Source organism: Taudactylus pleione, unplaced genomic scaffold (assembly GCF_031769625.1).
Source record: "Taudactylus pleione unplaced genomic scaffold, aTauple2 ptg000473l, whole genome shotgun sequence".
Classification (NCBI taxonomy): Eukaryota; Metazoa; Chordata; class Amphibia; order Anura; family Myobatrachidae; genus Taudactylus; species Taudactylus pleione.
This window is the reverse complement of record NW_028284875.1, coordinates 10924485-10939874: the sequence shown is the minus strand read 5'-3', so window position 1 is coordinate 10939874 and position 15390 is coordinate 10924485. Positions and strand designations below refer to the sequence as shown.

General features: G+C 40.9%; 1 protein-coding gene across 1 annotated transcript in view; it reads left to right on the top strand.

Annotated features, from left to right (window-relative positions):
- GALNT2 (polypeptide N-acetylgalactosaminyltransferase 2) overlaps positions 1-15390 on the top strand; it is a 135065-nt gene that overhangs the window by 13520 nt on the left and 106155 nt on the right. The window lies entirely within an intron of this gene.

Sequence of the window (15390 nt, the reverse complement as noted above, 5' to 3'; positions counted from 1 at the left end):
AAGTGTCTACTCTGCAAGAATGATCTCATACAGGGGTATTCAATATGGGAGCGAAAACATAGTTTTTGCGTTAATATCGGAGGTATGACGTCATTATCACAGGTTTTACTTTTACACCGTATTCAATTTCAAAGACTTATCGCCGTTTTAAAAAGTCTTTGATAAAAAACGGGGATAAGTTTTCACCATTGAATAGGTGTCGAAAAAAGGGCAGAATTGGGGTTTAGGGGTGCAGGCTTAAAAAAAATAGCCTGCACCCCTGGGAATGACATTTAAAAAAAGAACTGTCAAAAAAAGTTTAAAGAAAAAAAAATAGGGACACCCCAAAAAATTAATTTAAAAATTGGGGTAAAAAAAAAAATTTGGAAAAAATTGTATAACAGGGAAATAGGTTCAGGGCTATTCTGCAAGTATGCGGCAGATGTTTTGAAGAATAGAATTATAGCGGCAGGTGCACAAATGCAGAATTTTAAAAAATTTACTTTAGGGACTTAAAAATATGCTAGTACCCATTTTCATGTACCCCAAATTTGATGGAACCACTTAAAAAAACGAAAAAAATAACCTAAGTGCTCTTCTGCATCACTTCTTCAATGTCGGGAAAAAAGCACCTGCTGCGGCTATTTAAATCCCCGACTTTCAATTAAAGGCTAAAATGGGGGTACCCATAGTGATCCCCCATGTTTTTACAACTTTAGGGGGGTCTTACAATTTTTTTAAGGAAAAATTCGTAACTTTACGCAAATCCAACTTCGGAGTTTCCAGTTTTCGTTAATTTTATATTGAATACGGGGATAAGCGGGAGCGCGCCCGATATTTTAACGCAGGTAAAAACTCCAATATGAAACGTTAACTTTGACAGTGAAGTTAACGTTTCATATTGAATACCCCTCATAGAATCTTTTATAGTTTGCTAGTTTCCACAGTATGTCTAAAACTAATTATTGCTTTTCTATTACACTTTGGGTAATCAAGAGACCTTTCAAGTCAACACTTGCTACTAGTTCAACTATATACATGAATTGGAATTACAAAGTATATATTGCTTGTACATTTTCTTTCGTGCTTCTATTAGTTGTATGAATAGGTTATTTATTATATTATTATGTCACAATTTAATTCTCCCCTGGTCAGTTGCTTTAGCTGACCTTCCCACACATTCATAAACAGAATTCTGGTATAACTAGTTTTCAGGAAGGTGAGAGACCTGTTCATACTGTGTACTTTTGCTTCAGACTGAAAAACAAAGCTTGTGTTAAATTAAGAGTTTTACTAATTTGGTCCGTCGCTAGTGTATTTGCCCCTTAACTCTACTTGGATGGGCCAGTAATTATCCTACAGTACCTGATTTCACAGACAGAAACACAAGCTTGCGTGATTGTGTGTGTGGGCATTCTTATGGGGAGCGTGGCGCAGTTTCACTCAGCTAGTTGCACATTTGCTCTCAGACAATTACGCATTCCCTTTCACAGCCAGAAACATTTGCAAGCCTTTTAGATACATTGGGCCTGATTCAGAGCCGCTCATAAGCGGCAGTACGCTCGTTCTGAGCGATGTTCGCACATCTGCGCATGCGTACGGTTTATAATACGCATGCGCGAACCAGTCAGTGCGGATGAAAATCGTTTGTTCGCTATATAGCGAATGCCTGCTACTTTGAGTGACAGGACGAGGCGTATGTGGGTGGTAACGGGAAGGTGCTTTAAAACGGGGAGTGGAATTAAGAATGCAGGCGTGCTTAAAGGTCAAAATGGGCATTCTATGGGTGTGCATAATTAAAACAGCAGCGTCATTGACCACGTCACCTGGTTGTTTTATAGTCAGAACTGCTCGCAATATAGTGGTTGGAAAAACCAACCACAAGAATAGCGAGCAGTTCATACGCTGATCGATGTACTCGATTAATCTAATAAATAACGGACATGACGTATGATGCGAGCGGCCAGGGGGCGTTTTTTTCAAACAAACGTCCGCATGTTTTGTTCGCTTGTTCAGACATGGAGGCGTCAACAGACCGCAAAGAGCGAACGGTTCATTTGAATAGCCACCCCCTTTTTCTGAACGAGCGAGCGCTAATTGCGTCCGGCTCTGAATCAGGCCCATTATGTAGACAAGTGATTGGACACTGACAGCAAATAGGTCAATGACATTTTATTGATGTCAGTACTTTGTAGGTCCACCATGTGCAGTGATTACTGCAGACTCCCTTCTTGGCAAACTGTCCACAAGTTCCTGGACATCAGTAGGCGGTATGATTTGCCATTCCACCTTAAGTACAGTGACCAACTGTGAGACTGAAGAAGGTCAAGTCGGCCTTGAACACCCGTCGCTCCAATTCGACCCAGAGGTTCTCAATGGGGTTAAGATCTGGACTCTGAGCTGGCCAGTCCATCCGGGTTACTGGATTTTCTGTATATTTGTCCAGTGTCTCCCTGGAAACATGACAGGTGGTATTGTCGTCCTGATAAAAACATTTGTTGTTTCCATAGAACTGCAAGTGAATGGGCCTCCCTACAAAGTGTCCTTGTCGAAATTGCCACATAAGTGGCCGTTTGGAACTCGTGTGCGATAGTAGTCTCTAAGGGGCCAGTTACAAAGTGATGCTTGGATGTGCACATATCAGCTAGTTATAGTACCTCCGACATTGCAAGTTTTCCTATGTACCTCTGTCTCATGAGGCAAAACTTGTGGATAGACAGGATGAACTGTGCCCGAAGTGCTTGTAACTGAAAAGTCCATTTTTGATGCTTTTACGCAATCATTAAAGATGGCATTCACTTTCTACTTCACATGGGCATTTCTGGCTTGCTGTAGACTATTAAGCAGGGTACACACTGGAGCGATGTTGGGACGATATGCAGTTTCGTAACAATATACCGCCTACATTGCTCAGTGTGTACGAATATTTGCGTGCTCCCGTGGTCGCTGGCAATAATCGCCAGGTTTGATGTGCTGCACATAAAACCTAGCGATATCGTTAGCGGTCAGTGCATTGTTAATGAACGATGTAACGGTGATCGTTATGTCGATCATTAAAGTCGTTCAGTATGGACGAACAATCACTGTTGACGGGCATTCGTTGCGATGTCGAAACTAATGCCCATCGCACAGCTTAGTCTGCTTCACTCAGTGTTCAGAGTGCCTAATAACTGACATTCCCAGAACATTCATCCACCAGCCTGTAGTACGATCTCATACTCACTCCTGCTTTTTAAAAGTCCTTTTTTTTTATTTTTTATTTAACAGTTTTAAAACTTTTGTAGAGGAGTCTGACACTAGGAACCTGTTACCGTGCCCAATGGTATTTTTAACTTGCATTGAGGTGTTTTTTTTTTTTTTTTCCTGCTACTTATTCCATTTTGTAGCGTTTACAGCATAAAACAGAAAATACCAAGGGCCAAATGTAATAGGGTGAGAGTTTAGAAAATGTGAGAATTTAACAGTAAACTCTCACACTATTACAATGATAGTGTTTTCAAAATGGGAAAACATCTGGAAGAGAGTTTAAAGAGTGAGACACTATTACATTAGCAGAGTTTAAAAAGTGAGAGTTTTCTAAACTCTCACCCTATTACATTTGGCCCCAAATGCTCATTGAAGTGCATATGCAATGCGTTTGTCATAAGATGCGTTTTACTAATCTTAAAAAATGCATGCATAAACATTTTGGATCCAAGTTGCATTATATTTTAGATGCTGGATCTAGAAGTGTTAGTAGGAGGTTAGCCAGTGACTGTTAAAAAGTAAAATATACTTCAATTTATAGACAGTGGACAACCTTCAGTCATGTTTGTTTTAAGCTTCTCAATGCCTGTCACTTTATTCATGATTTTGTAACTATTTTTATCATTTCTAAATCGTGTATATGTTCTATGCATGTTGTGTGTATTGATTTATTTGTAAACTTAAAGAAAACAAAAATGAAAAAATCCATATAGAAAGCAAAGTGAATGCCAACAACATTTGATTTGTGGTCACACCTTCCAAAATTATTTAGCTGCTATGTGCTTCCTTTTGCATAGCACTGACTGTTGAGAACGCATTGACAGACTTAAAACGGAAGCGAGAGCTAAATTTCCAAAAAGCACTAAAATAAAAGAAAATCATGAGAAACCCATGTAAGTTTATGTTCAAAATTCATGCATACTTTATGCATAGAAAAAAAAGCTGTTTATAGCAGAGTGGCAGCGCACACATATTCCGCAGCGCTTTACAGAGAATATCTTGCCATTCACATCTGTCCCTGCCCCAGTGGTGCTTACAATGTATATTCCCTACCACACAGACACACTATGGTAAATTTTTTGTGGGGAGCCAATTAACTTACCAGTATATTTTTGGAGTGTGGGAGGAAACCGGAGTACCCAGAGGAAACCCACACAAGCACATATACAAACTCTACACAGTTAGGGCTGTAGTGGGAATCGAACCCATGACCTCAGTGCTGTGAGGCAGTAATGCTAACCATTACACAGTCTGTGCTGCCCTTATAAATTGATTAAGCAACTTTTGTTTTGTGTATAGCTGTTTGAGATCAGTAGTTGGACAGGAGTGCTGGTCCTTTTATAGTGCTTGCTCGGAGGGTCCAGGGTACTCCCTGGTTAGTTTTCTCTCCGTTTATGACACATGGGTGTGACCCAATGTGGGTACTAGCTGTTCAGAATTAGTACCAGTCTTTTATAAGGAATGCTGTGGAGTGACCGATGACTTATCCATGTATTTGCAAATGTGTGTAGCACTTCTAAGTTTTATTTGTAAATACGATAGTTTCATTTTTTCATTTGTTTGGCTGACCACTGTAACATATCTTCTTCCTCTTGCTATTAATTACTTTGCTTGTGCGCATTGCTTCGCTGAACTCACAAATGTGCGTTGTCTGGTGTAATGAGCGGTTTATGCTCTCTGGTCTGACTATTATATACCACTCTGTGGAGGTCCCATTGGACCATTTTGGAAACTGTGCACTTCACAGGTTAATAATTTCCTTAATATTTAAAGAAATGTGCAGATATCACTATCCAGGAATATGCTTATACTAACTGAGTTCCATGCTGATATCACGTTTGACACTTGCTTGTGAATTGTTAGCAGGTTCAGGTGTCTTGGTCACTGAAGCGCACGACAATTGTGCTCCAGCAATCAACCCACTTCCAAAGTCACTAGGGTCTCCTCTTGCTGCAGAGCTAGAGGTTATTGTTAGGGCAGTTCAGAATTTTTATACATGACCTGGGATGTTGTTTACTTAATTTAAGGGGGACATGCTGTATGTAATCTTGCTAAAGAATTAGCTAAATAAAAATCTTTTAAGGAAGCCCCCCTCCTCGTCTATTTAATCTGTATCCACCCCTGTTATTTGCCCAATGATCATGCCTTATAGCACTCTACTCTGCGCGTGAGCCAGGCACCATCACTGATTAGTATTCTTAAGACACGCATTCTTGGGAAACAGTGATTAGATGGGACACTGAGTGAGAGTATTTTGACAAACAGCAGGTAACCACCCTAATTTTGACTGACCGAGCTGGCAGGCAAATGCAGAGGACCGGGGCACAGTGCAGTCAGACTCAGCACTGCACTACTGGGTGATAAATGCCAGTGGTCTTCTGCAGAGGGGTCAGAGAAGTATGTGCTGAGCTTTGATTGGACAAACCCATCACATGCTCCTCTGACCCTTTGAGATCAGCAGCAGCGTAACCTCATGGAGTGACTCATTGTGAGGATGTGACTGCTGCTCTGCCAGCTGCCTGAGGATGCTGTGGCTTCTGGCGAGTATACTGTGGGCACTACACTGTGGCATAATGTTAGTACATGTATAGTGGTCTCATTTATCCAGAACTAACCAGCAGTTCAAGGGTTACTGGATGGCTCACCACTACCTCTCTGACTCTTCCATGCTTTCTACCACCCCTCTGACCCCTCCATACTCGCCATTACCTATCTGCACTACCCTCTGACCCCTCCTTACCAAACATTATCTGACCCCTGCATACTCTCCACTACCTCTCTGCACTATTCCCTTGGCCCCTCCATACCAAGCACCGCGCTGCCTCCACGACCCATCAATGCCCATCACCACCTCCCTTGCCCACATAACTAACTGCCATGCACAGGAGTAGACCACTGACCTCTCCAACTAATATGTATGTGTAGCGTTCGCTAGGCTGTTTTAGCGAGGCACCACACCCTGCCCGATTTCAAAAGGGAAGAATCACCCTGTCCTTTTGGCTGCGCCCTGCTAAAACAATATGGCGGGTGCCGTCCCCACCGAAGTAACACTGTATTATTCAGCGGCAGAATTATGTGATTTAACTGGGACGCCAGTATATCACTATTCAACACGGAGAGCCAGCCTACAGGCTTGTTCTGTGAGGACACTATAATTGCAACAATTGGTTACTTATTTCAAGTCATTTGACACATTCAGTTGTAGCAACATTTACTCAGCTGTGAACACTGACTATTCCTACATACAGGTGGCGATTGAACAGCATTTTATAATCAGTTCATCTAACAGTTAAATTTTATTGTATATGATTATTCATGAGCTCATCATTGTTCTACATTGTGTTGCTTTATTGATCATATATTTTATGTCATTTAGTTATTTGTGTGATTAAAACATTATTGCATTTTAAACAAGCCTCCTGTGTCCAGAATACCAAGCAAACACTGATTTATTTATTTATTTTCTTTGAATGGGAATATTATATATCACCAAGCGCGGTTAACTTAGATTTTTGTAGCCCACTTGCGGTCCGCAGTGTCCCACGGGTGGGAAAAACAGAGTCATCCCCGGCACCAGGCGTAGCGGAACACTGTGTGTGTAAAAAAAATAAAAAATAAAATTAAAAAAAAGTGTGTGTATTTGTGTATGTATGTGTGTGTAAATCACACATTTATATATTTTTTTATATATATTACACATACGAGAGAGTTGTATAGTATTCTAGTTGTAGTATATAAAAGGGTCATGAATTATACCAATACTATGTTATATGTTTAATTTATTAACACTTTTTTTTTTTTTTATATATAGTACTTGCACATTACGCAGTACTTTTATAGTACCTTACCCAGTGGAGGTTACAATCTATACTCCCAAGCACAAGAACACACACAATTAACCTACCAGCATGTTTTTGATTGTGAGAGGAAACCCTAGCACCCAAAGAAAACTGTAGTAACACAAGGAGAACATACAGGTCAAACTCCACACAGATAGGGTCTTGGTTGAAATCAAACCCGTGAGTGCTGTGAGGTACTAATGCTAACCACTGTGCCTCTATGCTGCATTGGTATAAGTTATAGTATTATTTTTTAGTTTGACTAATCAATGCAAGCTGTATGAGAGAGATTGATATGAATGCTAGTTTTAATGATGATGGTAATAACCTTGATCCAAAAACTTTTGAAAATAAACCTTACTAGTCTACACTGGACTGTGATTTATGATTTGTAATGCTCTGGGTTTTGGCATTTTTCAGAAGTTTTCTATAATTTATAATTCTATAATCCAAATTACTTTAGTTTTTATTTATACATTATCTGCTGCTTCACACAGTCCCCCTCCCCCCTTGTTTAAATTGGTAAGCAATGCTCCTCACAGTGATTGTAATACAAAAAGGTACTTGGTGGTCAATACTTTGGCAGTGACTTCCTAATCCAGACTGAGAAAAAGAAAAGTTTCACCTGCAACTTGCCAGGAAGCAGCAGTTACAAAAGTTGCTGCCTCGTGAATAAAGCTTGTTGTCTTTATACCAATGCTGCTTAAAGTCTGCCTCTCTCAAGCTGCCCACACAGCAATGTTTTACCAGATCTGGCCGATTCCGACATATTGGAATGACAGATCGTGTAAAATATGGCCAAATCGTGAGTCCCCACTCACGATCACGATGTGATGCGCGTCCCCAATGGTCGCACATCGCATCTTCAGACAATCTAGGACACGATGCACTGTAAAAAGTCTGGATGCAGGAGAGATCATATGAAGATTGGACATCAAATCGTGTGGAGATCGTGTGCAGAGCTGCCGGGGAGAGTTTCAAGGGAAATCGTACACATCGGCTGATCGTGGGCACATCGCTATGTCTGTGGGCACCTTCAGTCTAGACTACAGAAAAAAAAGAAAAAGTTTCCCTCCAGCACACTGCAAAATAAAAATAGCAAAAAGGCTTGAATACTGCATGATAATAGAAATCCAGAGGTCTTTGTTGCATATATTTGCAAATACATGGTTAAGCTGCTTCAAGGCTTCTCTGTCCCGGCGCCCCTAACGCTATATAATAGCACCCACTTTGGGGCATAATTGCATACTGTTGTGCGACATGATAACAGCACACTCGTAAATCTATTTAAGTTGACAGCCAACACACCTAGGAGGTACCCCAGAAACCTCCAAATAGCACTACAGGAACAAGCACACCCTCCCAATGCTGGCCCCATCCATGCCACGCAATACAAAATAGTGGTTGCTCATATCAGCTTAATGGTTTTTCACAGGTGCTTGTAAAGGGAGGGGCTTTCTCTGGCCTACAGAAAAAAAAGTTTCTCTTCAGCACGCTGCAAAAAACCCAGCAAACCACTGTTTTGTATTGCTGTTCTGACACGGCCCGGCACTTAACCATGTATTTGCAAATGGGTTGATTACGGGATGCCGGCAATCGGGATCCCGGTGGACAGAAGCCCGATTTTGGCATCCCGACTAGGTTACCATCCCGACGGGTCGAAGTAAGTATACCTAACCCTACCTCCTCTGTGCCTAAACCTAGCCCTCCCCCCCTTAGTGCCTAATCCTACCAGCCCCCCCCCCCCAACCAATCCCGCTAATTACCATTCTGTCTGCTGGAGTCCCCGCTGTCGGGATATTGCAATATATGAAACAAAGAACTCTGGATCTCTATTATGTAGTATTCAAGCCTTTTTGCTGGTATTTTTTGCAGTGTGCTGGAGGGAGACTTTATAACTGCACCCTCAGTAAGGATAAAGCCCAGCGTGCATTACCCTGACTGCGGGTGCCGTTATATATTTTCACCTGCAACCCGCCGGGTAAGCCGTTACTTTGTAAATAAAGCTCCACATCTCTTTGTGTGACAATAATGAAAGGGGTTTCGGTTAAATATTGCAGTAAATGTTTTGCATTCAGTTTGTTTGAATGTTTCTTCTCTTTATTTTGGATTCATGGTTTATGCATGGAAGCATGTTTTTCATTCTATGAAGCAAAATTGATCCTAGATTAGAACAAGGATTTAAAAATCAGGACACCTTAAAATGTTTTTCTGTTTTCTAGATGTTGCAGACAGTTCTTTTTAAATCTGCCATTATTATTTGAGTAAGCAATTCCCTTTCCAAGGCTATATTTGATACAACCAGCTTAAAATAAACATAACTGTTCATATCTATAATACATTTACGTCTTCCAGTATAATTAGCAGCGGCAACTTAATATGTCTAGGTACAAGGTGTCTAGTTATTGTAGTATGTGATATCACTGTATGTACTTTGTTGTTCTTCTCGTTATGTACTGTACAACATTACAATATGTGTTAGTCGTGTAAGAGACCTACTCGCACACCTGGAAAGAAATACTTCCTTACAAACAAGTAATGAGAATCCATTTTATCAAACCTTTCTCAAGCTTTTGTCTTTAACATAACAACCACACCTAAAGGATTAATAAAACACAAATCCCCTACACACAACACCAATAGCCCTGCATCCATGACCGAATGCAAAAATTTACTAATATTTCACCAGGCTCATGCAGTTAATAATAGCGATGGGGTCACATGATCACAATTTTAAAAGAGGGGACTCTCCCCTTTCAACTAAGGGTGCCCAAAAGTATTGAAGCTAGGATAGAAGAAATATTTCTCCATCTCTGGACTTCATAATGCTTTCTGCTGTGCAGAGGTGTTCTCTGGTGATCATACGTGGTCACCAAAGCATATGCTCTTCTCAGTGGATCACGTCGTTTGAAAGGGGACTTTCCTCTTTCAAATGATGGTTCCCCTGAATCTGTGAGTGCCAGGATTAGAGAGAGAGGGGGGAGCATTAAAAATGATCTATTTGCTGGCTTCTAAAAATGTACTGTGTGCAGTGTTTTGCCTGGAAGAGACGGTGGCGTCATTGCTTTCTTGGCACAATGATGTCATCAAGCCTGACCCCTTCCAGGTCCGAGAAACAGCAACTATAATTGGGGGACTTTAGGTAAAATTGAACCCCTGCAGTGCTTAACAATGAAAGGATTTATGTTCCAGATATTTTACGAAATAGACCTAAACAGCTGTAACAGCACTCATTATTTACCATATTTGTGGAAGCATCTCTTGTGATGATCTAATGATTTTGGTGATGATTACTTCTCATAGCTTGCATCCACCATCTGGATAATGAACTCCATAATCTTTACAACCGTATTTCTATGACTATAGCAAGAATCTTAACAATGGGTTAACATTTCAGAAGGCTCTGTGAGTGACATGGCTCCTATGTAAATTACATTTTACTGTTGTTTTGTTGGTCATGATGTAGATTGTAATGTGCAGCGAATTAATAAAGATGAATCAACTAATGATAGAAATGCTTAACAATGATAAAATCTCCTGTGAGCTATATAAAGGTGAGTATCCACTAATAGACATACAAACGAGAGCACGATTACGACATTGCAATCATGCTGTCGTTTGTATATCTACACTGAACATTCACTCGTTCAGTCCAGGCACATCCATCATCCCCGCACATGCTGAACATGACGAGATCGTCAGGTTGACCAGCTTGTACGGGCGATGATAGATGGCAAAAACGACCAGCGGGCACGTGCTTCGCTGGTCTTTTTTTTAGTCATTTCCATGCCCGATCATCGAACCGATTTGCGGGCAATTGCACGATAACTACGTCGTTATCGTGCAATCGCGTGTCAAAATTGCCTAGTGGATACCCGGCTTAAGTATGCCACCTTTCTCATACCTTCTATGGTTCCCAGAAGATTTTACACTATTATGCAGTCAAGGGTATTAAAGAAAAAGCATATCGCCTAATCTAGAACTCTACTGCAGAGGAAAGGAATATATAAGTTGCCTAGTTCTATGTGATTCAGGTGTATGCAGATAAGGAAGTGTAATCCCTGCCAATTTTATGTTATTGTGCAGTATGTGGCTCCCTGTAGGCTTTCTTCCCCGTTGACACTCCCATGCAGCTCCCTACTGAGATGGTAGCCCACTTACCAACCTATACCTCTGTGGACACTGCTACCCACTTTTTTTCACATATTCCTCTCTACAGCTACCTGGTGAGAGTTTCTGCATCATCCCTGCCATTGTCTCCCTGCTGGGGTAAAGAGAATAAGCTGCTGTAGTCAGGGGGGGAAGTTAGGGGTAGAAGTAGGAAAAGGGTTATGGCCCTTTATAAGATGAGATCAATGAGCAATACTGTAACTTTCTCCCTCCAACACATTGCAGATTTTATCTTCTTATTGTCCTATCAAATGCTAACCTGGTATGAGGTAATGTAACATGCTAGGATGACTAATGTCTTATTTGCTATTAGGGATGAAAAATCTGTCTGGCATAAGCTGTGTGCTATAAAGAGGCAATTAGTTTATAAATAAGGGCTGCATATTATTCAGGAGCTTTGTACATATGTTTTTATTATTCCTATACAATTAACAGCCAAGAAGTTTAAACACAGCTTAGTAATATGTTTCTTTTTGTTTGTATCCAACGCTAAATAGGTGTCCTGTATCAGGACTGTCTAGGTCCATTTTACAAATAGATTTTCTTTAGCATGTCCTTTCCTTGAGGTTTTTGTAACTTTAGTTATGTAACTTGATTTAAAACTGTATTTATGCACACCCATTTGAGATTGCTAATGTAATTGATACAGCACTTTTATAGAAAGCTGCTTGTCATCTTTTTCCATTGTAAATGTTACATTGATAGGTGCGGAATGTCATTACTGGTTTCCTGTATTGCATAAAGATGTCTACACCTAGCTATTACGTGTGTCTGAAATGTTTGCATGGAAGGAATGATCTGCCTCAAGACAGACACTACACAGTATGACTAAAATGACATATTAGGTGTTCTTTTATGGCAGAAAGTGTATGGTAATATTATCTCAACTGCTCTTTTGCGTTTCTGTGCGAAATGACTGTATAATATTACAGTGTCATTGTATTTGTCAAACCAAAGTTAATATTTAATGTTAAACATGCTATCCCCCTGTCATTTCGCAATGCCCAACTAGCAGTACAGCAGTAGGGATTTTATGTCCTGGACCTCTGTTTATGTGGAGATATACAGCTTACTGGTGCCAAGAAAAAATACAGAGGACAAGTCCAACTTGCATCATCCGCACTCAAGCAGTAAAATCAAATAAAAAAAAAAACATTGTCCCCATGATGACGTCACAATGGGGGGAGGGGGGCTTGTCCTGCACTACAGGAAGAGGAAGTAAACTGAAAGTACCCTCTCACTAGGGTTGGGCATGAGTTCCCGGCGGTTGGGATGCCTCCGGTCCAAATACAGACAGCGGTATCCCGACAGTGAAAATCCTGACAGCGGTAGGTAAGTATACTACAACTAACCCTAATCCCTAACCCCCCCAGTGCCTAAGCCTAACCTCCCCCTCCCCGCACCCTAAACCTAACCCTCCCCTCGTAGTGCCCAAACCTAACCCTCCTTCTAGTGCCTACCACTAAACCTATCCCTTCCCTAACCCCCGCTACTTACCTTCGGGATGCCGGCGGTCGGGTTTCCGGTGCCGGTATTTAGACCGACGGCATCCCGCACACCGGAATGCTGACTACACCCCCTCACTATTCCCTTCCTGAGAATTTTTAAATTAAGTAAATTCTCAGCAATGTGCCATAAAGTGCCTTCGGAATAACTAGTACGAGGGATCTCCATGACCAATATCTTCACTCATCCCAGAGAGAGGTGTGCATGGAAGTGAGCGATTCCCAACTGGATGCCGCAGGGTACTTGCCGGGGTGCCATGGGTTGGTGGTAAAATACAATAATTTTTTGTCAGTGTGATAGACCAAACCAGTGCTGGTAGCTGCCAATCATAAAATATGTAGAGAAGGAAGGGCAATCCTGTCCACCACCACATACCTGAACCTAAGGAGGACAGGTAATCCCAATTTATTTAATTTAATTTGTTTTTGCTGAGTTTCTCGGTAACAAATATTTGGCCTAAGGGTGCCCTCTAATAATGCTAATACTCTAGTGTGCTGTGATTTGAGAAAGTTTGGGAACCACTGTATAAAACTGTGTGCAATAAGAAATCGCTGTGATGTCCTGCGTCACATCACAGAGAACTGATTGGCCCCTAAATGTTTATTTAGATTTGGCTTCTTTTAAAGACTCCTACCAACTAGCGTGTTTTATTTATGTGCGCAAACACATGTAAAATGCAATGCTCCTGAGTCATTTGATCCTCATTATACTGTATATGGTAAATACCAATGTTTTTGTAATGTATGATGAAAATTGAGGCTTCCATATTCCTCTAGCCTAATATCTGTGAAAAATGCATATTAAAATAAATGCCAGCGGGTATGTGTACAGTGTGGTCCCATTGACAGGAATGGACTTTCAGGTGTGTTGAATGCACTGATATGTAGTAAAGGCCCCCATACATCAGCAATTGATTGCAGCAATTGTGCAATTTGCCATCGATTGTGTATAAAACATCTTTCTCTTTTTCAATCGATTGCAAATTGCACAATTGCTGCAATCAATTGCTGATGTATGGGGGCCTTTAGAAGCATAAACATATACTATATGCACAAAAGTGTTTGGCCACACCTGTTAATTATCAAATTAAGGTGTTTCAGTCAGACTCGTTGCCACAGGTGTATAAGATCAGTACCTAGCCATGCAGTCTCCATTTGCAAACATTTGTGATACAAAATGAGTTTTTCTGAAGATCTCAGTGACGTCAAGCGTAGTACTGTGATGTGATGCCACCTTTGCAATAAGACTATTTGTGAAATTTCATTCCTGCTGGACATTCCACGGTCAACTGTAAGTGATATTATTAGAAAGTGGAAGCGTTTAGGAACAACAGCAACTCAGCCACGAAGTGGAAGACCACATAAAATCACAGAGCGGGGTAAACGACTGCACATGGTGCGTAAAAGTCGCCAACCTTCTGCTGATTCCATATCTGAAGAGTTCCTAACTTCCACTGGCATTAATGTAACCACAAAAACTGCGTGGGAGCTTAATAGAATGGGTTTCTATGGCCGGGCAGCTGCATGCAAGCATCACATTACCAAGTCCAATGCCAAGTGTCTGATGGAGTGGTGTAAAGCACACTGACACTGGACTGTGGAGCAGTGGAAACATGTTCTGTGGAGTCACAAATCACGCTTCTCTGTTTGGCAGTCAGATGGGCGAGTCTGGGTTTGGCTGATGCCGGGAGAATGCTACCTGCCTGACTGCATTGTGCCAACTGTGAAGTTTGGTGGAGGAGGGATAATGGTATGGGGCCTTTTTCAGGATTTGGGCTAGGCCCCTTATCTCCAGTGAAGGGCAATCTTAATGTTTCACCATACCAAGACATTTTGGACAATGCTATGCTTCCAACTGTGTGGAAACAATTTGGGGAAGACCCTTTTCTATTTCAAAATGACTGTGCCCCAGTGTATAAAGAAAGGACTATAAAGACATGGTTTGAATTCGGTGTGGAAAAACTTGACTGGCCCGCACAGAGCCCTAACCTCAACCCCATCGAGCACCTTTGGGATGAACTGTAACGGAGATTGCGAGCCAGGCCTTCATGTCCAACATCAGTGCCTGACCTTATAAATGCTCTACAGAATGAATGGGCGCAAATTCCCACAGAAACGCTCCAAACTCTTGTGGAAAGCCTTCCAAGACAAGTGGAAGCTGTTATTGCACCATATTAAAGTATATGTATTTGAATACAATGTCATTACAGTCCCTGCTGGTGTAATGGTCAGGCGTCCAAATACTTTTGTATATACGGTGTATATACAGCCACAACTGCAGTTAAAAGCCTATAAACAAATATGTTTATGGTACCATTTAAATAGAATAGCTTTTATTTTCACTTGTTCTGTTTGCTTATATTTAAATTATATAAAAAATTTACTAAATGGCATAATTTTAATGCCAATGGTCATGATCCTTAAGTAAATTGGCATTCAAAACTAGAATGGAAATGGAGCAGGCACTATCAAGAATTAAAGGGCTACCAACTACAGATAAAATGTAAGTTGCTTAGTTTAAAATTGCTTTGAAAAATTAGAATAATAATACGAAGTATTCTTTTTTTAGTGTTTATACGCCTAACATGGACTCGCAACTTTTTTTTAACCAGACTTCATCATATTATTTATAAACATTAAATTTTCCTCTA